Source organism: Telmatherina bonti, assembly GCF_933228915.1.
Source record: "Telmatherina bonti genome assembly, chromosome: 20".
Lineage (NCBI taxonomy): Eukaryota > Metazoa > Chordata > Actinopteri > Atheriniformes > Telmatherinidae > Telmatherina > Telmatherina bonti.
The window spans coordinates 36,294,549-36,319,813 of NC_136618.1; positions in this window are offsets into that span (position 1 = coordinate 36,294,549).

Genomic DNA, 25,265 nt, shown 5'->3' on the forward strand with positions numbered 1-25,265 from the left:
GTTTATGCCCCTGGTAGGGTCACCCATGGCAAACAGGTGTCTAGGGGCGGGACCAGACCAAGCATGGCTCATCGACCTCTATGATGACTGCAACCATGGGTGGAAATGTTCCTCCAGAGGGGGGTCACCGGGGCCCCCCTCTGGAGCCAGGCCTGGGTGCGAGAGTGACTGTCCGGTGGCCCGGCCTTTACCCATGGGGCCCAAAATTCCACAGTTTCACAAGTATTACAATAACCAATAATGGTAAATATTTTATGTATTGTTTGTTGTTGCAACATAAATGTATTTCCATATTTGAGCTTGTTACCTACTGCACTGTCTTCTATATGGTTCTTGGTGCTTTGGCATCCAGACATTTTTAGCAGATATTACAGTAATGTTTCAACTTAGCCTCTGAACAGAATAGGAAGACACAGACCTTCACTAATAAATCAAATCTTTCACTTGGTTTTACACTTTGGAGCCACTAAAATTTGGCTCCACTTATAGAACTAATCTTTTGTATAATCCTTTTAAAATTCTGTATATTTTAATGCCTTTTTGATAAAAAATAAACTTATTTGAATGATTTCCCCATTAAATAAATACCTTGAAATAATCTAAATAACGACGATGTGACTGCAACAGAACAAGACTAAAGTTTATTACAAGTTTCAACTGCAACTGATCTAACAGCAGCAACAGTGTGTGTAGAAACACAACACAAACTACATATATTTAATGTAAATATTTCCCTAAAAATGTACATCCATACATAAAACACACTGCTCAATAAAATAAAGGGAGCACTTAAACAACACGATGTAACTCCAAGTCAACCAGACTTCTGTGAAATGGAACTGTCCACTTAGGAAGCAACACTGATTGACAATCAGTTCCACCTGCTGTTGTGCAAATGGAATAGACAACAGGTGGAAATTATAGGCAACTGGCAAGACACACCCAATAAAGGAGTGGTTCTGCAGGTGGAGACCACAGACCACTTCTCAGTTCCGATGCTTTCTGGCTGATGTTTTGGTCTGAATGCTGGCGGTGCTTTCACTCTAGTGGTAGCATGAGACGGAGTCTACAACCCACACAAGTGGTTCAGGTAGTGCAGCTCATCCAGGATGGTACATCAATGCCAGCTGTGGCAAGAAGGTTTGCTGTGTCTGTCAGCGTCGTGTCCAGAGCATGGAGGCGCTACCAGGAGACAGGCCAGTACATCAGGAGACGTGGAGGAGGCCGTGGGAGTATAAAGGTCTCCACTAAGCACAAATGTGCTTTTAGAAAGAAGGCTTTCAAATAAATAAATTCTTTCCCAGAAAACAATAAATAAAAAAAGAACAACATCCAAAAGTAGAAAATCCTTTTAAATGTTTCTTTCCTATACAGATGGCAGTAAAACTAGTGCAGGAATATCTGGCACGAACCCTCACCACCAGTTATCTCCACCACATCGATCTAACTTTACACCACATCTACCGGCTTTCCCTCCTCCTTCCTCTGTTTTAAGATTCCTGTCCGATACTCAGCTGGACAGTTTGATGAACAGCAGTGTTGTTTGTACATATATTGTTATATATGTCCATGAACAGAAGTGTTCATGGACATGCAAACGTTCTAAATCAGTGTCGCCTACATTTGAAAATGATCCTTAAGTTTACAAAAAAAAAAAAAATCTACCAGTTTTCAGTCAAAATCAGGGACTGACTGTCTGACGTCAGTTTTCTGATTTTTCTGTCAAAGTGTTTGAGTTTCATTTTGTTAGAATTTCTATGTTTTATTTTTCATGTAGTTATTTATTAAGTAGTTTATTTTATTTTCACTGATTTTGTTCTTTTGTCAATGTTTTTCTGCACCTTCCCATGTCTTTATTCCTGCACAAATCCTCCTCCTAACTCAGAAAGTTCATGAAAAAACAATTGGATAACAGATTATTATTATTATTATTATTATTATTATTATTATTATTATAATTATTATATCATACTGTTGTTTTCTTTAAAACACATGAAATGACCACTAAAGACACTAAATTTGGACAGTTTTACAGATAATGTGAGAACAAGTAGCTGGAGCATATTATCCTTTCCATTTCTCTGTAACTCCTTTTTGTCTGGAAATTAATCATTAGTGGATTAAAACGTTCTCACTCAATACACAATTTGTAACATTTTACAATTCTCATTTTAAAATACATTTTGTTAAATAGAAATTCAAAATGAATTGACTTTGATTTTTCTTCTTCTGCTCTGATTTTTTCCAGGTTTTAAGTTTAGCATAAGACTTGAAAAAGTGGTATCAATAAGATTTTCAGAAGGAATATAATGCTATTTGCAGTGTTTCCCATTATTCTAGTGACACATTAACAACAGAACAGCCAGTGGGTTTAGGACAAAGGGATGACGGTATGCAGGTCCAATAGATGCTGCTTCACACTTCATTATTCACAGCAGCCGCAGGTCTGAATCTTGAAGTGGCCTCTGAGTTTCTAAGATTTCTGCATCACAAACAAAATCAAAACATTTCTTACAAACCAGTTGTGTACAAGGGCATGCTTGTTTTTTGCAATGAGGGGATTTATTGATGTTCTGCGGTCCCAAAGGAGTCGATTTGCAGACACTGTATCCTAATCTTAACCAAGGATACTGGGAGGAAAGGGATCAAGCCAGCACTGTCCTCCACATGATATGATCATATGGGTTCTTGGATGATACCCTAAAAAATGACCCATGGCAGCATCCTGAGATGGTCCTGGTGGAAGCCACAAGGCAAGGCAGCTTAATTTATTCAGCACATTTAACATATCAGACTAGCTTTAGAGTTTTACATAAACCATCAAGTCAAGGTGCTAAAGAAAGATAAAGATGTACGTTAAAAATGGAAGAATTAAAATAAACTAAAAAGAATAAAAGTAACAATAAGCTTAAATAGAAAAATAGACAAGAAAAAACACACAGTAGGTGACATCTGATACAGATGTCTGTATCATAAATTCAATGGCTCAACAGCATTTCAAGTTCTGCTCAATGACTCATTCATTTGAGTCAAGTGTGTTGGAGCAGGGAAAATTTAAGTGCCAGCACAATTTCAGTGTTAATAATTTTAAGTTAAAATACGTTTGTAGAATCATTGTCCAATTATCATCAACGGGAACCGTTGTGCAAGTTCCCACCCCCTGGCTGGTCAGGATCGCCACGGTAACCAGAATATTATACTATCCTGATATAGTATAGATGTTTGCTAGCTTCTGTCAAACTTTACACAGACAAGGATCTATCTGATCCAGTGGATGGCCAGCCTAGATGTGCTAGTCATTAGCCATTCCCATGGTAACCCACATTGGGACAACAGACGATCCAAAAAAATGGCCGTGCTGGGCACCAAAATGACTTTCTGAGTGAAATTAGAAGTCACGTTCTCATGTGCCAGCACCAGTGACTCAGTTGTCAGAGCAGGCCTATCACTAACCAGATCCGTTCCTGCTTGTTACCCCCAGCAACAAAGATGTAGCCGTTGCCGGCTACCCAATTTAGTCCTTTCTTCTGGCACAAAGCCAAGCAGACTGGTTGCCAAAGACAAAAGTTGCAGAGTTTGGAGTGCTAAAGGTCAAAAACTGGTTTTAATACCCTAGGCTTGCTAATAGTCTTATTCTTTCTTTCCTCACACGTCGTCTTTTAACAAAACTTTTCCAAACTCGGTACTTCCTGCTGTCAGAAAGATATTGCCGCCTGCTGATCTATTCAGTCGCTTTGTGAGTTTATTGTTTTAAAACGTGCAACAAATGTCTTAAAAAGAGTAAAGTCAGAGTGGAATCGTGCTGTTGCACATCAGTGCAATGCTGACGTGTCAGCCAATGACAGGGATTGAGATAAAGTTTAGCATGAAAGGTAATTCATGGAAAATATGAATTGTTTGTCTTTTCTCAATAGATTGACAGAAATGTTCCTGTTTATCATAACTGAAACACAACGGGGTCATTTCTACAGGATGAAGATTTTTCTTTTCATCGTCCTGTTAAAATAAATCCTTTTGCTCATGGAGATGTTTTTACAAAAGGTAACTGCATTGGGTTGTCCATTCTTCTGTATTTACAGTCTTCTACACCTTTTTCAGTGTAACTTCAAAGAACATAAAAGGTTTTTCTTCTTGTCTTTAAGTTATTCTCGCAGGTCTGTTGAAACAGCTCTTTCACATTTACTGATGTATTATTATGGATGGCCCTTGCATAATGCATTGTAATCAATACTTGTTTTGTGCTTGTTTTTCAGTGAATACATGTGCATCTCTGAGACCGCTGAAAAGGTTCCCGTCCAAAGAAATCAATATGAAACTATGTTTGGTCTTACTCGTGTCTGAGCCCTGACAGCAGAAGAAGCGCTTTCTTTGTCTCTGAGGAAGGTGAACGTTGTGCATGATCTGCTGACGAAGCTCCATCTTAAAGAAGAGAAGCACAAAAGCAAAACAGTGGACTGAAAGCTTGGGGAAAACTTTATACAAGTCAGTGTCTCCCTTTGTCAAAACACCAAGAGTGAGATGTTGGGTGAAATCGGAGAAAAGCTCCTGGAAACATGGAACTGACTGTGGAAAAGTACTTTTTGAAGTAAATGTCATCTTTGAGAAGAGAAATGTGGTGGTGACATTTCCGGCCACTAGAGGGGCATGTTTGGGTTTTATTACCTCCCGTCTTTCCAATACCTGGTCCTGTATGCTGATATTAACAAACAGCTGTGATGTGATATCAGACAACGGTTCCTACGTTTGATTTTAGAACGATTTACAATATAATGCAAATAATGTGTCGACAACTGGAGCCTGTCCCAGCGGCTACCAGGCGAGATGCTGGGTACACTGGTGCAGGTTTTCAGTCCCTTACAGGAAATAAACAGCAAAACCATTTGGAAAGTGTCCCTCTTTAACATTTCCCGGCTAAATCAATAAGCTATGTTCTTGGATGACATTTGGTAGGTCTGAGGAGTCACCACGAACTGCAAAGCCTCACGCTCTTCTGTCTGCTGGCTGCATGGCGGCGACACGCCCCAGCTGAGCTTACAGATGCCATTTACACAGGATGGGGAGCAGACTTTCCATCTTTGCTGATCTCTACCATCACAGCATGCTGTGGAAAATGAGAAGCTGTGATATAAAACTTTGGCTCTGGCTAGCTTCCCTGCACACATCAAGAGCTAATGAAGATCAAATGTTTTCTTTTGCTTTATGCATTATTGATTTGATGAAAATCACAACAAGACTCAGGGACATCCTAACCATGAAGTCAACAAACAAAATCTCCTGGCTTCAGTTTAGTCCTCTGCGACGCCATACTTCCTGCTTCCTTATGCAGCACCTTGCTTGTTGTCTCTGCTTCCATTTCATGTGAAAATGGCTCTTCAGGAAGGACATGGAAAAACTAATGAGACCATCAATTGCTTTTTTTCCCCTTCACTAGCCGCAATGCAGAGAAACTGTGTGATTATCTGGGGTGGAGGGCTGGATTGAGGAGTTGGGAAGGCAGAGGATGATGGGTGAGAAGGGGTTGGCATGTCCAGCAGGGATGCAGACGATGCTAATAATGATGCTGTAATTATATTTGGCATGAGAAGGTGGCTGAGCGGCGACCGTTAATGTAGCGTTTGGGGAACCTCATCAGGCCTCTGCATGGCCTGACAGTTTCATTAAAGCCCAGCGCTCCCCTTCTGCCAGCACAGGTCCAATGTATTTACAAAATAAATCTTCACCCCCCCTACACACACACACACACACACACACACCCTCTCATCCTCCTGGCTGACTCTTGGTCAGTTTGTCCATATGCATAAGCTGGAAACCGGTTGTGGCTAATCGATGCAGAAAGCAACACACCTCTGTGTCTGTCTTCTGCTTTCTCCCTCATTAAGGTCTCTTTTAATTTGGGCTCTTTATCCATCAGTGTAGCGGTTAGGTGGCCATGGATTGCTTCGTCATGTATTTCCAGCTGCAGGCTGAACAGACGGGATGCTCAGGCTGCAGGAAGTGCTTTGCAGCACCTCACGTTCCAGAGAAACAACTACAGATGTTTGGAAGTGTCTCCTCGTACTGCTGGTGACATCAGGGAGAGAGACAGGGAAAGTTTTGCAGGGAATGTAAGCCAGGTTATGTAGTATTCATCACACATTGTCCTCTAGTGGAGCTGAAGAAGAACCATCACATCCAGAGAAAGTCAAGAGGTGGGGGAGGCAATCAGCACCAGCCCTGCCTTTCCCCGTCTCTCTGTGGACACTCTCACATCCAATTCACTATGAACATCTGAATCGATGGCCAAAGAACCCCCGCTGCCGCGCACTCCCCTCCTCACCTACCACTCTCCTCCTAGCTTGTCCTCTTCTGAAGGATGTGAGAAGTGAGAGGCTCCAGTCAAGTTAACACTGTAATGTTAAATCTGTGGCCAAAAAAGCCTTTCAGGAGTTCAGAGACAGCAGCCGTCACATGGTCTCATGACTGTTCCTCTCTCTATGTATTGGTAAATTGCTGTGTGTCTGCATGGTGATGCGACTGAAGGATGCAACAATAATGTCCCGACTGAAGAGGAGCTGCAGGAGTGTGTAGGTGTGAGCTGCATGCTTGCAGACACTGCACTGCAGATTTCTTATTGAGGCTGAAATATATTGCTCTTAAATTTTCTTCTGTTTCAAAACTATAAAGATGAACATAAATTTGTCTCCTTCACATTTAACCACATGCTGGCATTTTGTTCCTCAGGTCATAGTGCACTAGAGAGCCTAATCTGTGACCGAACCATAGCCATCATGGACAGATGCAACAGATGGAAGTCATTTAGTGATGTGATGCTTTAATCTGGACTTTGCTTGGTATCGGCACTGATCTTAAGCTTAAACTGATAAACGTTCTGTTCATCTGCTCTGGACCAATGTGAAGCTTTCGTTATGTCAGAAAACTTGGAATTATATCCAGATTATTAAATGTACTACTGAAATAATAAATAACTGAGTTTTTAATGTGTATCCCAATCCTTCTGAATCCACACAGAACACTTTAAAACTATTACTGCTGTTTATGTTATTTCTAAATGTAAAAAAAAATCCACAATTGCTGTATGTAGCATTTTGATGAAAGTTCATTTTATTGTAATTGTCTGTCAACAAGGTCTGAAATGACAGAAACACTAAACTCCAGACCCTGCATCTGCACGGTTTGCAGCCTGCCAGTGATTGGCTGATGGCCAGTGGAAAGCGTTGGGTCTGCCCTCCCAACATAAAGCACAGTTATAAAAACATTCTGTCAAAAGTCTCACATTTTCACATTTTTGCGTTTAAAATATTGATATAACCTGTAGTAAGTGTAAAACTTTATTTAGTAAAAGTACAAAGCGCTGTGCCTCGGCAACAGCCGAAGCCGCATGCCGCTTAGCCCGTCGGTACCCATCAGCTGCCTCCAGAGTCCCACAGGCCAAGAAGGCCTGATAGGACTCCTTCTTCAGCTTGACGGCATCCCTCACTGCTGGTGTCCACCAACGAGTCCTGGGATTACCGCCACGACAGGCACCAACGACCTTACAGCCACAGCTCCGGCCGGCCGCCTCAGCAATAGAGGCACGGAACACAGCCCATTCAGACTCAATGTCCCCCGCCTCACTCGGGACATGGTTGAAGCTCTGCTGAAGGTGGGAGTTGAAGGTCGCTCTGACGGGGAACTCAGCCAGACGTTCCCAGCAGACCCTCACAACACGTTTGGGCCTGCCAGATCTGACCGGCTTCCTCCCCCACCATCTGAGCCAACTCACCACCAGGTGGTGATCAGTTGAAGCTCCGCCCCCCTCTTCACCCGAGTGTCCAAGGCATGTGGCCGCAGGTCCGACGATACGACTACAAAGTCGATCATTGAACTGCGGCCCAGGGAGTCCTGATGCCAGGTGTACATATGGACACTCTTATGCTGGAACATGGTGTTCGTTATAGACAATCCATGACGAGCACAGAAGTCCAATAACAAAACACCATTTGGGTTCAGAGGGGGGGGACCATGCCTCCCAATCACTCCCCTCCAGGTCTCACTGTCATTGCCCACGTGAGCATTGAAGTCCCCCAGCAGAACAATGGAGTCCCCAGAAGGAGCACCCTCCAGCACTCCCTCCAAGGACTCCAGAAAGGGTGGGTACTCTGAACTGCTGTTCGGTGCATAAGCACAGACAACAGTCAGGACCCGTCCCCCCACCCGGAGGCGGAGGGAAACTACCCTTTCATCCACCGGGGTAAACCCCAACGTGCAGGCACCAAGCTGGGGGCTGATGAGAATGCCCACACCTGCTCAGCGCCTCTCACCATGAGCAACTCCAGAGTGGAAGAAGGTCCAGCCCCTCTCGAGGGTTCTGGTTCCAGAGCCCAGGCCATGCGTCGAGGTGAGTCCAACTATATCTAGTCGGAACCGCTCAACCTCACGCACAAGCTCAGGCTCCTTCCCCACCAGAGAGGTGACGTTCCACGTCCCTAGAGCCAGCTTCTGCAGCCGGGGATCGGACCGCCAGGGTCCCCGCCCCTTGCTGCCGCCCAGCTCACATTGCACCCGACCCCTACGGCTCCTCCCGCAGATGGTGAGCCCACGGGAGGTGGGGCCCATGTAACCCTTTCGGGCTGAGCCCGACCGGGCCCCATGGGCGAAGGCCCGGCCACCAGACGCTCGCTCTCGTACCCCGCCTCCAGGCCTGGCTCCAGAGGGGGGTCCCGGTAACCCGCGTCCGGGCAAGGGAACATTCATGCCCAGGTTGGTCGTCATCATAGGGGTCTATGAGCCGTGCTTGGTCTGGTCCCTCCCCTAGACACCTGTTTGCCATGGGTGACCCTACCAGGGGCATAAAGCCCCCGACAACATAGCTGCTAGGATCTTCGGGACGCACAAACCCCTCCACCACGATAAGGTGACGGCTCAGGGAGAGGGCCGTTGCCGAGGCAAAAACTCGGGCATGGGAGGAGTTCGGCGAGGCCATGGAGAAAGACTTCCGGACGGCTTCGAGGAGATTCTGGTCCACCATCCGGCGGCTCAGGAGGGGGAAGCAGTGCTCCATCAACACTGTGTACAGTGGAGATGGGGAGCTGCTGACCTCAACTCGGGACGTTGTGGGTCGGTGGAGGGAATACTTCGAAGACCTCCTCAATCCTACCAACATGTCTTCCGATGAGGAAGCAGAGCTGGTGGACTCAGGGGTGGACTCTCCTATCTCTGGGGCTGAAGTCGCTGAGGTGGTCAAAAAGCTCCTTGGCGGCAAGGCCCCGGGGGTGGATGAGATCCGCCCGGAGTTCCTTAAGGCTCTGGATGCTGTGGGGCTGTCCTGGCTGACACGCCTCTGCAGCATCGCGTGGACATCGGGGGCAGTGCCGCTGGATTGGCAGACTGGGGTGGTGGTCCCCCTTTTTAAGAAGGGGGACCGGAGGGTGTGTTCCAATTACAGGGGAATCACACTCCTCAGCCTCCCTGGTAAGGTCTATTCAGGGGTCCTGGAGAGGAGGGTCCGCCGGATAGTCGAATCCCGGATTGAGGAAGAGCAGTGTGGTTTTCATCCTGGTCGCGGAACAGTGGACCAGCTCTATACCCTCTCTGGGGTGCTGGAGGGGGCATGGGAGTTTGCCCAACCAGTCTACATGTGCTTTGTGGACCTGGAGAAGGCATTCGACCGTGTCCCCCGGGGGCTCCTGTGGGGGGTACTCCGGGAGTATGGGGTACCGGACCCCCTTGTACGAGCTGTCCGGTCCCTGTACGACAGGTGTCAGAGCTTGGTCCGCATTGCCGGTAGTAAGTTGGATTCGTTTCCGGTGAGGGTTGGACTCCGCCAAGGCTGCCCTTTATCACCGATTCTGTTCATAACTTATATGGACGGAATTTCTAGGCGCAGCCGAGGGGTTGAGGGGATCCGACTTGGTGGCCTCAGGATTGGGTCCCTGCTTTTTGCGGATGACATGGTCCTGTTGGCTTCGTCTGGTCGTGATCTCCAGCTCTCGCTTGAGCGATTCGCGGCCGAGTGTGAAGCGGCTGGGATGGGAATCAGCACCTCAAAATCTGAGACCATGGTCCTCAGCCGGAATAGGGTGGATTGCCCTCTCCGGGTCGGGAGTCAGGTCCTGTCTCAAGTGGAGGAGTTTAAATATCTCGGGGTCTTGTTCACGAGTGAGGGAAGGATGGAGCGTGAGATCGACAGACGGATCGGTGCGGCGTCTGCAGTAATGCGGGCTCTGCGCCGGTCTGTCGTGGTGAAGAAGGAGCTGAGCCAGAAGGCGAAGCTCTCGATTTACCAGTCGATCTACGTTCCTACCCTCACCTATGGTCATGAGCTGTGGGTCGTGACCGAAAGAAGGAGATCTCGTATACAGGCGGCTGAAATGAGTTTCCTCCGCAGGGTGACCAGGCTCTCCCTTAGAGATAGGGTGAGGAGCTCAGTCACCCGGGAGGGGCTCAGAGTAGAGCCGCTGCTCCTTCGCATTGAGAGGAACCAGTTGAGGTGGCTCGGGCATCTGGTCAGGATGACCGATGACTCGGTTGTTTCGGAGTCCGACTGAGACCACTAAGGACTTAAGGATGAGCCAAACGAAGCTCAGCTTGACCCAAAACAAAGCTGTTATCTTAATCAGGCTCCCATCACTGGCCTTGCAGGCTGGTTATCATGTCTCCTGGAATGTACCGCCGTCTGACGCTCAGTTCAACTCTAGTTTCCTGTTCATTAACTCACCTGGTTTGATTTTATGATTCTTTTCACCTGTTCCTAGCTACTCCCTCCATGTATTTATAGCCCTTGGTTTATGTTCTCCATTCCTGGGTCATTGTGCTTTTGTTAGCTTCATGTTTTTTGCTTCATGTCATACTTTGCCTTCAGTTTAGTTTTTTGGAATTAAAACATCTTCCTTCTGGATTCCTGCCTCCCGTCCACCCCTCCACCACACATCATGACAGATTCAGCCAAAAACACACAGAAGATACAAAGAGAGAACGAGGCAAAACAAAAGTCATGGTGAGATGGTCTTCTGCTGGACAGAGAGAGCTAACAGGTCAGGCAGGATGCAGGATGGATGCAGCCATCGAGGGGTGGGGTGTTGGTGACGTTCAGTGGTGTGTCTTTAATGCCCTGAGACTAATATGGATAAACTATTCAACAGACGGCATTTTTCCAAATGATAGCGAGCAAAATGACACATGATAACGGAGTTCCAACTCCATCAGAACTCTGCTTTAAGATCCAACGTTGTTGAACCTGGACTGGACAGACTGTAGCACCAACCTCCCCCAGCCTGATCATAGACTGATCTGACAGGAGACACTAAGCATGGTGCAGTTTATGTGGAAATTTTCTTACATTCACTATTAAACGTAGTTCTGAGTTCTACCAGCAGATGGGAAATTAAAAGACCAAAGGTTTAAAGCTGGGGTAGGTGATGTTGGGGAGCTAGCAAGACCATGTCTTGGCCCCTCCCCCTGTCATGGCTCCTCCCCCTACATTGGCTCCTCTCCAGTCTGGCTCCTTCCCCTGTCTTGGTTCCTCCCCCTGTCTTGGCTCCTCCCCCTACATTGGCTCCTCTCCAGTCTGGCTCCTCCCCCTGTCTTGGCCCCTCCCCCTGTCATGGCTCCTCCCCCTACATTGGCTCCTCTCCAGTCTGGCTCCTTCCCCTGTCTTGGTTCCTCCCCCTGTCTTGGCTCCTCCCCCTACATTGGCTCCTCTCCAATCTGGCTCTTTCCCCTATCTTGGTTCCTCCCCCTGTCTTGGCTCCTCCCCCTCTGGTTCTGCTCTTTGATCCAAGGCTTTTTAATTCGCAGCTTTTTCCACCAACGATTTTCTCTTTCTCGGCTGTTTAGTGGGAGGAGGCAAATAAACCGAGCCGGGTCGGGAAATCCTTCCTGCATTTTCTTAGCTGACTGTACAGAGGAAGAGGAAGAGGCTTCTGGAGCCTCTTCTTCAGACTCCATGTAGACACATAGTGCACCAAAATAAAGTCAAATGGGACCAAATGTGGGGCTGGATGGTTCAGTGTGTTTTATGTGCGGATCAAAGTGATCTTGTTTTGAACTTGTAGCTGCAAAGTATAAAACAATATTAATGATTGAATCAAAAGGAAATCTATCCATTTTTTATGACTCTATACACATTCCTAAAGTAATTGTAAGTGAAAACACATTTTGACACGTAAAAAAAACTATTTTCCTCAGAATGCTGTAAGAAGGGTAAAAAACTGCTGAAGCTTAAAAAGAAGTAAAGGTCAGTTTGCTACTCTGAGATGTTGACCAGTAGAAGGAATATGACATCAGGTCAAAAGCCTGGTGTATTAAAACATGTTGACATGTAAACAACTGCTTTCATGTAGCAAAATGTTAAAAAAAAAAAATTAAAAAAATCAGTTGGAGTTATTTTTATGGATCTATCTGCATTGTTTTCAGATTACATTCAAATAAAAACATTTTTCTGCAGGCAAAGAACAGACAAAAACTTCATGTCAGTAGTAGTGCTGTAGTAGTTGTCATAGTAGCAATAGGAAACATATAAAACTAAAAGGAAGCTCTGAAACTCATCAATATTTGTTGTCTTATTGTGGATGCATGTTCATCTGCAGGACAATGTTTTATCTTCCTGAACGAGACCAGTCATTCACCAAATTATTTTTTCAAGTGCAGCTGATGGTCCAGTGGCTTTCATCCAGTACTACAGTTCATGTTTTACTCTGCATGGACCATGGTTTTGTTGTGATCAACATTTTTTCCTTTCTTTCTCAGCTTGTCTATTTTACCCCGCCTTGTCCTGCACTAATAATATAGATATTCACAATAGTGAAATTTAACAATAAAGAAAAATACTTAAATTAACAAGAGGGACCTGATATCCTAAAGCTCATTTGTTCAGCACCACACAGAAGCCAGACCACTGTTCTACCTTCTATGATGTGGAAGGTTAAAAAATAAATAAATTAAAAAATAAAATAAAGCAGTGCAAGCTGTGTGAGACCACTCTCAGACCACATTCTGGCGTCATGCTCATCAGCACTACAAACAATGATGCTATAAAGTCTTTTCTCATTCACAAAGATGGCTTCATCCACTAACCGCGTGGTCTATCAATTCCACCCACAAAGCCAGGAACCCTCGGTCCATCAATGGCCTTTGTGGGCCAGTAAAGTGTGGCCATCCAGCAGAAATTAAAGAAACTCAGACCAAATATGAGGCTGTGCCAGTGTTGTTGTCTGCTTGATGACCCTGCTGCTGATGGAGCGTTGTGACAGGGTCAAGTCCTCACTGCATTGTTGCATTTTACCTGTGGCTAACTAACTTAGTGATGACTTTTATTCACTGTTAAACTGCATGGTGACGCTGGGTTGGAGAAGTAAGCATTTAATTAATCCAGTGTCCTGCCTCTGCTGTCTGCCTCTGCTTAGAGAAATCCTCCACCTCGTAGAAGTCCTCTTCTGATTGCTGATCTCACCATAGAAACGTTCTTATGAGACCCTTAAGGAATACCTTTACTAGGATTCACTTTTCAGTTTAAAGGGAAATTTTAGAAGAAGCATGATTCAAAGAATTCTTTTTTTCTAATTTGGCCCCTTGCAGCAGCTCTTGGTGCTGATTTTGACTCACCTTTAATGAAACAGGTATTTAGTTTAGTGTTGTATTTAACCAAAAGTAATAAACAAGGAAGATCTACTTGTATAACTCTTTTCATGTACAAGACATCTCAAAGTGCAAAACAGCAGGGATAAAAGAAACATTAAATTAAAACTAAGCTAAAAGAAAAAAAAAAAAAATGAAAGAGAAACAAGCTGAACTGGATAGAAACAGACACCAGAATAAACAATATTATTTTTGCATCTGCCCATTTGTTTCCTCTAAATCTATAATAAGTCTTATTATACTGATGTTATTTTCTGCATATCTACTTTTTAAAGACCCAGACAAATATAACTTACTTGCCTCCATCCATCCATCTTCTGCCGCTTATCCGGGGTCGGGTCGCGGGGGCAGCAGCCTAAGCAGGGAAGCCCAGACTTTCCTCTCCCCAGCCACATTTTCCAACTCTGCGGGGGGATCCCGAGGCGTTCCCAGGCCAGCCGAGAGATATAATCCCTCCAGCGTGTCCTGGGTCTTCCCCGGGGTCTCCTCCCCGAGGGACGTGCCTGGAACACCTCACCAGGGAGGTCCAGGAGGCATCCTGACCAGATGCCCGAGCCACCTCAACTGGTTCCTCTCGATGCAGAGGAGCAGCAGCTCTACTCTGATCTCCTCCCGGATGACCGAGCTCCTCACCCTATCTCTAAGGGAGAGCCTGGCCACCCTGCGGAGGAAACTCATTTCAGCCGCCTGTATACGAGATCTCCTTCTTTCAGTCACGACCCACAGCTCATGACCATAGGTGAGGGTAGGAACGTAGATCGACTGGTAAATCGAGAGCTTCGCCTTCTGGCTCAGCTCCTTCTTCACCACGACAGACCGGCGCAGAGTCCGCATTACTGCAGACTCACCAGTCTCACCACTGATCCGTCCATCTCGCGCTCCATCCTTCCCTCACTCGTGAACAAGACCCCGAGATATTTAAACTCCTCCACTTGAGGCAGGACCTGACTCCCGACCCGGAGAGGGCAATCCACCCTATTCTGGTGGAGGACCATGGTCTCAGATTTGGAGGTGCTGATTCTCATCCCAGCCGCTTCACACTCGACCGCAAATCATTCAAGTGAGAGCTGGAGATCACGACCAGATGAAGCCAACAGGACCACATCATCTGCAAAAAGCAGGGACCCAATCCTGAGGCCACCAAGCCGGATCCCCTCAACACCTCGGCTGCACCTAGAAATTTTGTCCATATAAGATATGAAAAAAATTATGATTATAATTTATTGTATAATTATAATTATAATGATTATTTGCCTCTTACACACAAAATAAAATAATTCCACTCATCTCATGTGTCTTTCAGAGGACCACGAGTTTTACTGCCTTTCGGTAAGCTGCAGTGCAGCAGACCATTTTAACACACATAACAGAAAAATATGTTTGGTTGATGGAAAAATCCTTTTTATGCAAAGCTAATTACAACTAAAGGCCAGTATAATGATTCAGAGACGTTGGTGAGATGTGCTACAGAGGTTTCATTTTTCTGGATGTTGAAAATCTTTGATTTTACGGTGAACTGAAAACACATTTAAAGTCATGTCTTTCAGGGAGTTTTGTACAACTTTGAGGAAGGCAGTTATACTGAGACCGATTAGCAGCAGCAACTTCTACTATTCATCCCATCTGCTGCTTTTCATACTGTCTGCAGGCAGATGCTGCTCTTCAGCCATGCTGAGATGAGGATTTTTCAGGGATTATAACCAACCTGTCACATAAAAATCATCCAGGACCAACTTCCTCTTCTTTCACCAAGCTGCAATAAACCCGCTGCACTCTTCTACAAGTCTTTCCTCGGTGTTAAAAAGAGCATGCATGTTACTGCACTCTACTGAGGATTTACCGTTTTCTATCGCTGATGAAAGCAGGTCATACAACATTTAGGAAAGCTAAGATTTTATGATAATTCTCGAAGAAGTTGGTCATTCTTCAATGTTCGATTAAAAACCTTATCACCATGACAACGACAACACTGTATCAGCCTTTCTCCTCAGTCATCATTTTGTTCTGCTTCCTGTCAAATATACCTTGTACTTTGTAAACTGTTTCTATGTTTGTACAAATGATTACAGGACCTACCTACACATCAGCAACACATCTTTAATTGCTGGAAGTTATTAACGATTGCTCAGGATTGCTAGCTAGCTAGCTAGTAGAGCAGAGGTGTTGATGTCCTACGATCTAGTCCACATCAACCTTCTAGATTCTCCAGATTATTTATTTTCACTGGGTTGATTGTTTTGCTGGGATTATTGGATGTGCATGCAAACTTGCTTTCCAGAAATGAAATGATATAAAATAGGAGGAAATAATGGAGGACTGTCAGATGGAGTGTATGTTTGTATGGTATTACTACATGATGAATTGCTGTACTACTCTTTAGTATACTTCAGAGGAAATGTGAACGTATACTCTACAACACTACATCTATCAACCAGCAGCACCAGATGCAAGTCATCAGACACTTTTTCAACCCAGTGGACATCCCTTTACAGACTTATTTTACAGACTTATCGCTGCATGTTGACCACTGTCTTTCTACTGCAGGACTGAAGCACAAAATGCACCACTACTAATAGAGTGTAATAATGGAGGGAGGCCACATCAGGAAGATGGCCCTGAGGGACAACACACTTAGTGAATGTCTCAGGAAATGGAACCTGGAGGAGAATAAATTAGAGGAACCACTATGGGAGGAAAAGCCCCTGCATGGGACGTACTGGCAGATCACCGAAGTGACCGATATAAACAAGTTCTATCAATGGCCGGAGAGGGCTGGACTGAAGGACAGCACAGAAGCACTAATCATGGCAGCACAGGGGCAGGCTTTCCATAGCAGGCCCATCGAGGCTCAGATCTACCACACCAGGCAGGACTCCAGGTGCAGACTGTGCAAAGGAAGTTAGTGATGCTGAAATTTAAATAGTATTTATGACAAATTCATCTGGAAATAGATATAACTCAGATATATAAAACAGATATAACTCATGTTAAATCCAAAACAGCAACTTTGTATTAAGGTCAAGAGTTTATCTCTGAAACTGCACAGACCACGTTATAATATTAATCAATAGCCCCGTACATGGCTTGTTACACTGAGGTCTGGTGAAACACATACACAACAAGAACAAATGCAAAACTATTGACAAAGAAATCCCTAAGGATCATCAGCCACAAACTTTAATGTGAGTTTACTAACCCTCTATTTGTTTTGTTTTTTTTACACGTACACACACACACACACACACACACACACACACACACACACACACACACACACACACACACATATATATATATATACATATATATATATATATGAGTCCAGATCAGTCCAGGGGAGTGGTCTGCAGAAGAAACCAGGCAACAGCTGGGAGGTAAACAGGATGGCAAAATACTCATCCAGGCAAAGACAAGGCTCAGAGATCCAAAGACAGGCAGGGTCGGTAACCAGAAGATCCGAAAGGTAGCGGTATCCGTCGAGGGCAAGGCAAGGTGGGTAATCCAGGGGCATGAAGCAGAGGGTCGGCAACTGAGGAACAATCCGTAGAACGCTGGAAAAAAACTAGACATAGGTCTGATTATTATCTGGCAGAAAAGGAGGGATTGGAGGGAGCTTAAGTAGGCAGTGAGAGAAAAGGAAACCAGGTGAACTGAATGAGGTAGCAGAGGCAATTAGGAAGCCAGCAGGTGGATCGAGTAATCAGTGATGAGCGCCAGGAGATCAGGGTGGCAAAAACATGACAGTACCCCCCTGTCAAGGTCCGGCACCAGACGGACCACCAGGCATGTCAGGATGGCAGAGATGAAAATCCCGAACAAGGGACCCATCCAAAACAAAACGAGCAGGAACCCAAGAGCGCTCCTCCGGCCCATAACCCTCCCAGTCAACCAGGTACTGCAACCCATGGCCCCGCCGCCGGGAGCGGAGTAGACGACGAACAGTGTAGGCAGGCCCCCCATCAATGAACCGGGCGGGAGGAGGGGGCCCGGAGGGGGGGTGCAAACCGGGAAGAGAACACAGGTTTGATACGGGAGACATGGAAAGTGGGGCAAACCCGCAGGGTCCTAGGCAGTCGAAGACGTACAGCCATGGGGTTAACCACCCTGGTTATAGGGAAAGGGCCAATGAAGCGAGGGGCCAACTTGCGATTCTCAACCCGAAGGGGAAGGTCCTTGGTTGACAACCACACCTCCTGCCCCACTTGATACTCCGGTGCAGCAATCCGCCGACGATTAGCAGCCCGAGAATACACTGCAGACGTCTTCAACAGGGCACAACGAGCCCTCCGCCATACACGCTGACATCTCAGTGCTGCTGAGTGAGCCGAGGGGACCGTGATGGCAATCTCCTGTAGATCAAAGACTGGCGGCTGGTATCCATACACAGTGTAGAACGGAGAGAGCCCTGTGGAGCTGGAGGGGAGCGAGTTAAGGGAATATTCCACCCAAGGAATGTTCTGCGACCACATTGAGGGATCCCGTTCACACAACATACGTAGCTTAGTCTCCACCTCCTGGTTGACCCGCTCCGTCTGTCCATCTGTCTGTGGATGATACCCAGAGGAGAGACTCACTTGGATCCCAAGAAGGTTGCAAAACTCCTTCCAAAATCGAGAAACAAATTGGGGACCTCTGTCAGAGACGATGTCATCCGGAAGTCCATGTAAACGAAATACCTCCCTGGCAAGGATCTCCCCTAATTCCTTAGAGGACGGCAACTTGGCAAGAGGAACCAAATGAGTCATTTTGGAGAAACGGTCAACTATGGTAAGTAGTACTGAATGATTCTTGGAGTTGGGCAGACCTGTGATGAAATCCATTGACAAATGAGACCAAGGACGACGTGGAATTGGGAGCGGACGCAGAAAACCAGCTGGCGGTCGATGAGAAGACTTAGCTTGGGAACAGACACGGCAAGCAGCGATGAATTCCTTGACGTCCTGGACCAAGGTCTCCCACCAGAAGCGACTCTGTACCACTGACAGAGTCTTGGTCACACCTGGGTGACAAAATAAACTAGAACTGTGACAACATGACAGTACCTCTGGGACAAGGTGCACTGGAACAAAGAGGCGACCCTGGGGACAGTTCTCAGGAATCTGGTGTTGTTGTTGGGCCTCCCTTATCTCTCTTTCCAAACCGAGTCTGACGACCCCCAGCCGGACAGAATGGGGAAGGATGTAGTCATTCTGACCCTCGGACTGTCCCTCCTCTGGAACCTCATGAAGCCTTGAGAGAGAATCCGGCTTGGTGTTCTTAGTTCCTGGTCTGTAGGATAGGGAGAAGTTGAATCTGCTGAAGAACAGGGACAATCTAGCCTGTCTGGGATTGAGTCTCTTAGCAGATCGTAGGTACTCAAGGTTCTTATGATCCGTCCACACAATGAATGGGTGCTTAGCCCCCTCCAGCCAGTGCCTCCACTCCTCGAGTGCCAGTTTAACGGCCAGGAGCTCGCGATCTCCCACATCATAATTCCTCTCGGTTGTGGAGAGACCTCTTGAAAAGAAGGCACATGGATGAGTCTTGCCATCAGAAAACCTTTGACTTAGAATAGCCCCCACTTCAACAATAAACTGCCGATCAGAATCCGGTGCGTGGAGGACAGGTGCCGAGGTGAACAAGTCCTTTAAGTGAGAGAAGGCACGGTCCGCCGCTGTGTTCCAAATAAACCTGTTCTTAGATGAGGTAAGAGCATGCAAAGGTGAGGCGATGGAACTGTAATTTCTTATGAACCTCCGATAGAAATTGGCAAAGCCTAGGAATCTCTGAAGTTGCTTACGAGACTGGGGAACCGGCCATTCCTTCACCGCTGAAACTTTGCTGAGATCCATGGACATTCTGTTGGGCGAGATGACATAGCCCAGAAACGATATAGAACTTCGGTGGAACTCACACTTCTCTGCTTTTACAAAAAGGTTATTCTGTAAAAGACGGAGAAGGACAGTGCGGACATGGCTCTGGTGCGTGGGGAGATCTTTGGAAAAAATCAAAATGTCATCAAGATAAACAAAAACATATAGTCCAACCATATCTCTGAGAACATCATTAATTAGGGACTGAAAAACTGCAGGGGCATTGGTTAGGCCAAAAGGCATGACAAGGTACTCGTAGTGCCCTGTGGGTGTATTGAATGCAGTCTTCCACTCATCTCCCTCTTTGACGCGGATGAGGTGATAGGCATTTCTGAGATCCAGCTTGGTGAAGATGGTGGCACCTTGAATGAGATCAAAAGCAGTGTTCATAAGGGGAAGAGGATAACGGTTCTTTATAGTTATGTCATTTAGTCCTCTGTAATCAATGCACGGTCTTAGAGTTCCATCCTTCTTTCCTACAAAAAAAAAACCCTGCAGCAGCAGGAGATGAAGAGGAGCGTATTATTCCAGTCTTAAGTGCCCCTTCAATGTACTCCTTCATGGCATGAATCTCAGGTCCTGACAAGGAGTATAAACGGCCCTTGGGAGGGAAGGTACCGGGTAAAAGATCAATGGAGCAGTCATAGGGACGATGTGGAGGAAGAGAAGTTGCCAAGTGCTTGTTGAATACCTGCTTGAGGTCGTGATACTCAGGAGGAACCTTAGAAAGATCTGGGTAGGTCTCCTGACAAACTGGTTCAGCGGAGGGTGAATTAGCCGTTAGAAGACATGTGGAATAACAAGAGGATGACCAGCTCAGGACCTCACTTGTCCTCCAATCAATGTGCGGATTGTGGTGAAGCAGCCAAGAAGCACCAAGAATAATGGGTAGCTCAGGGGAATGGATGACAAGGAAGGATACCACCTCCTGGTGATTTCCTCCAACAATGAACTTGAGAGGCGCAGTCTCCTCCGTGATCTGGTGCAGCACGTGACCATCAAGTGCAAATACTTTCTGCTTCTTAGAGGTGGGTAGTAATGGAATGTTAAGAGATCTTGCCAAGCCCGCATCAATGAATTCCGTATCAGGCCCAGAATCGATACATGCCATAACCTGCTTAGGAAGACCATTTATGAGGAGTTGTGCCTGTAACGAGACTAAAGAGGATTTCACCAACTTCTGACTCAGTAGGAACCTCCTCTCTCCTACTGAGTCCGGTCTTTTAATGGACACCGGTGAACCAGGTGCCCGCTCTCTCCGCAATAGAAGCACAATCCCTCCTTTGAACGTCGTGCCCTCTCTTGTGGTGTCAGGCGGGTCCGTCCAATCTGCATGGGAACCACAGGGTCCCCTACTGGAGCTGGAAATACAGGAGATTGTGCCAGGGGATTACATTGTGACACGGGCCTTGATGTAGTGCGAAGGCTGTTAGAGGTTCGGCTCCTCTCCACTCTGCGTTCGTGAAGCCTCTGATCGATCTTGGAGGAGAGCATCTCCAGCTGGTTCAGACATCTCGGAGCTTCCCGGGTAGCCAGTTCGTCCTTAATCTCCTCATTAAGTCCTTGATAGAAAGCGTCACATAACGCCTCATCATTCCAGCGACTTTCTGCTGAGAGAGTATGGAAATCTATTATATAGTCAGTAACCCGCCTTTTGCCTTGCTTTAGGGCTAACAGACCCCGGGCAGCCTCTCTCTCAGGTGGAACTGGGTCAAAGACTCTGATGAGCTCCCTTGTGAAGTCCTTGTAATTATAGCAGATGAGCGAGTCTCTCTGCCATTCAGCCGTTCCCCACAGCTTGGCTTTCCCTGAAAAAAGTGAAATCATATAGGCAATCCTAGCCCGTTCTGACGGGAAGGAAGAGGGCTGCAATTCAAAGTGGATCTCACACTGGGTTATGAAGGGCCGACACTGACTCTGCTCACCTGAAAATACCTCTGGAGGAGTCAGACGTGGTTCATGGCGAGGTGAGACTTGGCAAAGAGACGATGATCCAGTAGCTTGGACAGAGGCACCTTCCAGTGGAGCTGCAACTGAGGAGAGGTTAGATAACATAGTCATCATGTCCTGCATGCTTGATTCCAGTTTGGTGATGGACTTCTCAACACATGAGCGCCACTCCTGTGTGGACGATGGATCCATGTTGGCCAGATAATACTGTAATGAGTTACCCTGAGGATCCGTAATTCAGCCACACACAGGGAGTTCTGGACAAATGACCAGTTTATTGGTGGAGTATGAACAGAAGATCAGTCCAGGGGAATGGTCTGCAGAAGAAACCAGGCAACAGCTGGGAGGTAAACAGGATGGCAAAATACTCATCCAGGCAAAGACAAGGCTCAGAGATCCAAAGACAGGCATGGTCGGTAACCAGAAGATCCGAAAGGTAGCGGTGTCCGTCGAGGGCAAGGCAAGGAGGGTAATCCAGGGGCATGAAGCAGAGGGTCGGCAACTGAGGAACAATCCGTAGAACGCTGGAACAAAACTAGACATAGGTCTGATTATTATCTGGCAGAAAAGGAAGGATTGGAGGGAGCTTAAGTAGGCAGTGAGAGAAAAGGAAACCAGGTGAACTGAATGAGGTAGCAGAGGCAATTAGGAAGCCAGCAGGTGGATCGAGTAATCAATGATGAGCGCCAGGAGATCAGGGTGGCAAAAACATGACATATATATATATATAGTGACCTCCCCAGAGGTCATGTAGTGAACAGCCGATACATCCCAATCCAGCAGCTGACATCTAAAATGGTGGATGGGGCTGGAAACTACATTTCCCAGAAATCCACACACCAGGAGCAGGTGCAACTGCTCACAGGATTTTATAAAAATGGACATTGTGTGGCCGGCGGGGAAGGGAGAGAGAGCAGATCCAGGAGGAGAGGCTGGAGAGAGAAGAGAACAAGCCTAATAGCAAAGGGACGACGGAGGACCCAGATCATATTCAATTAATTGTAGACATGGAGAAGGTTAACCCAAGAGCCAAGAAGCCTTGTGTTTTATGTTATTTCCTCCCTCACTGGACCAGGCCTCAAGATAGACTGCTTACCCAGCCACAAAGAGGAACAATAAAATTTTTGTTTGTCATTTCTGGCTTGGCTTGTGACTTCTTCCACGGATTGGTCCTCCCTCAGACACCACCAGGATCTCTCAAACCTTACAGTGTTGGAGAATACGGGCAACATTTTCTGAGGGGGGCTACCTGTGGTAGAAGGTGAAAGCTGGAAGCCTCGACGAGTTGATCCTTGGTTTCGCAGCTTTGTCTACCTGAGAACGCGAAGCATCCATGGACCGATTGTTACAGGCCCTGTTGGACTCCCAGAAAGCGCAACACGAGATTATTGCAGCGTTGCTACAACAACAAGCTGAAGCTAATTCCCTCAAAGAGCAGGAGTTACGACAGTGGGCGGACCAGAGGCCAAAAGCAGGAGACCACATTCCTAAACTTGGAGTCTCCGATGATGTGGGAGCGTATCTGCATGCTTTTGAAGTGACGGCCATAAGAGAAAAGTGGCCTCCAGAAGATTGGGTGGGACTGTTGCACCCTTTTTGTCAGGGGAAGCACTTAAAGCTTTTCAAGATTTAGAACCCTATGCAGCCCAAGACTATGAGGTATTAAAGAGTGAGATACTAAGCCGGCATGGTCTCAATAAGTTTAGTCTGGCTCAACGGTTTCATGACTGGACATTCCAGAAGGGCTTGACGCCTCAAACGAAGATGCATGAACTGATTAGAGTGACCAAACAGTGGTTCCAACCAGAAAAAACTTCTCCAGCCGCAATAGTCGAAACGCTTGTGATGGACCGGTATCTGAGACCCCTGCCAGTCGAGGCCGAAAAGATAATAGCCCACCAAAGGTTTACCACAGCCCAGGAGTTAGTTGAGGCTGTCGAACAGTATCAAGCTGCAACTGACATGCTCCAAACCCGTCGACAAGAGCCAGCAGGTAATGTCTCCCTACCGCAGCGGGGAAGCCGCCCCAGAGAATCCCAACCTATGCGCCGAGTGCAGAGTCCACCTAAAGGAGGGGGCAGCCCCCCAACTCCCAAGGCTCAAGGGTCAGGTCCGGATTCTCGCCAGTGCTACCGCTGTGGACAGAAAGGCCACATATCCTGGCAGTGTGGAAAGATGGATGAGTCTATGCCATCAGCAGAGTCAGCCAGTAGTGCCCATGGCCATTTTGTAGTACTGGTGATGAGGGTAGAGGATTTCAGACCTATGTGCCCTGTCACTGTGAATAATCAAGATGTAGAGGTCTTACTGGATTCTGGTAGATCCCAAACCCTGGAGAGAGAAGAGAACAAGCCAACCTAATAGAAAAGGGACGACGGAGGACCCATGCTAGAGGGAAGTACCCGGATCATATTCATTTAATTGTAGACCTGGAGAAGGTTAACCCAAGAGCCAAGACGCCTTGTGTTTTATGTTATTTCCTCCCTCACTGGACCAGGCCTCAAGACAGACTGCTTACCCAGCCACAAAGAGGAACAATAACATTTTTGTTTGTCAGTTCTGGCTTGGCTTGTGACTTCTTCCACGGATCGGTCCTCCCTCAGACACCACCAGGATCTCGCAAACCTTACAATTTATATATATATGTTTGTGTGCAGGCACGCAGTGCATGCTGGCTAGTTGAGATTTAACTTTAGGGGCTTATTTCCCCAGACACTGTGTGCTTGTTTGTTGAGACTATCTCATCTAACACCTCACACAGCGCTTTCAATTTCTGCACGATGTGCACTGTTTGTCTTTCATATGTTGCAGAAGCTGGAAGCTTAATTCAGGGAATAGTCCAATCCCACCTCAAGCCTCTCTTATTTCTGTCTGTATTGGGAACAGCGAGCACACTTCCTTTATTGCATATGCACTAAGATGTATAAAAATTTTAATGATTTTTTTTTTCCTGCTAGGAAATAGAATCTTTAAGGTTGGCTGCTACTACGTTCATCATATCAACATTCAGTTAGAGACAGCAGAAGACAAGCTGTTGGATCAGCAGCTAAACTAAGACAAATGTGTCTGTAATTAGTTGTTTCCTATCAGAATGAGTCATGATAATCTGTATGTGTACAGAGAAGACTGAGCGTGTGCTTGAGACATGAGTGTGTAGCTAATACCCAGAAATATCTATTATTACAGTTGTAGATGATTTCTGCACCATGAGAACAGTATTGATGAGCAGAGAAGTGTGTTTGTGATGCTGAAAACCATCATTGTGTGTACAGTGTGCGTCTGTTGGCACGTCGACCGCTTCCTGTTGTGCATTCACAGCTGATGCACAGTGCTTGATGTTTTCTTGTTTTCCTTCTCAACCAGGCACTGGTTCTACTTTCAAACCTGGTTTGGCCTTTAATCGAATGCAGAGCACATTGTATTCACCTTTCATGTCGGAATATTTGGATCTTCCCATCATGTTTCTAAAGCAAAGCACAGTGCAGAGAAACGCTTTGTCAGCCAGCATTTCCCGGCTTGGTATTTTTTAGCATAGAGAAATATTTGATCTCGACACACAAAACATTGATTCTTAGAATGAATATAAGACTATATATAAAGTATTTCTGCATGATTAATTTTAAATTATGTAGTTCTGGTATTCCACTTTAATCGACACAAGTGATGATTTATCTTACTGCCACTTGATCCAGTTTAATTTGTCTTAATTAGTCCAATTTAAAATGTTTTGGCAACTTAATTTACCAGGTTTGCCCAAACTAATGGCCTATATGTCATCACAGCTTAATTTAATAAAGTTCATTTAATTTCACAATGCAATTATATTTTAAACATACAATTAATCTAACC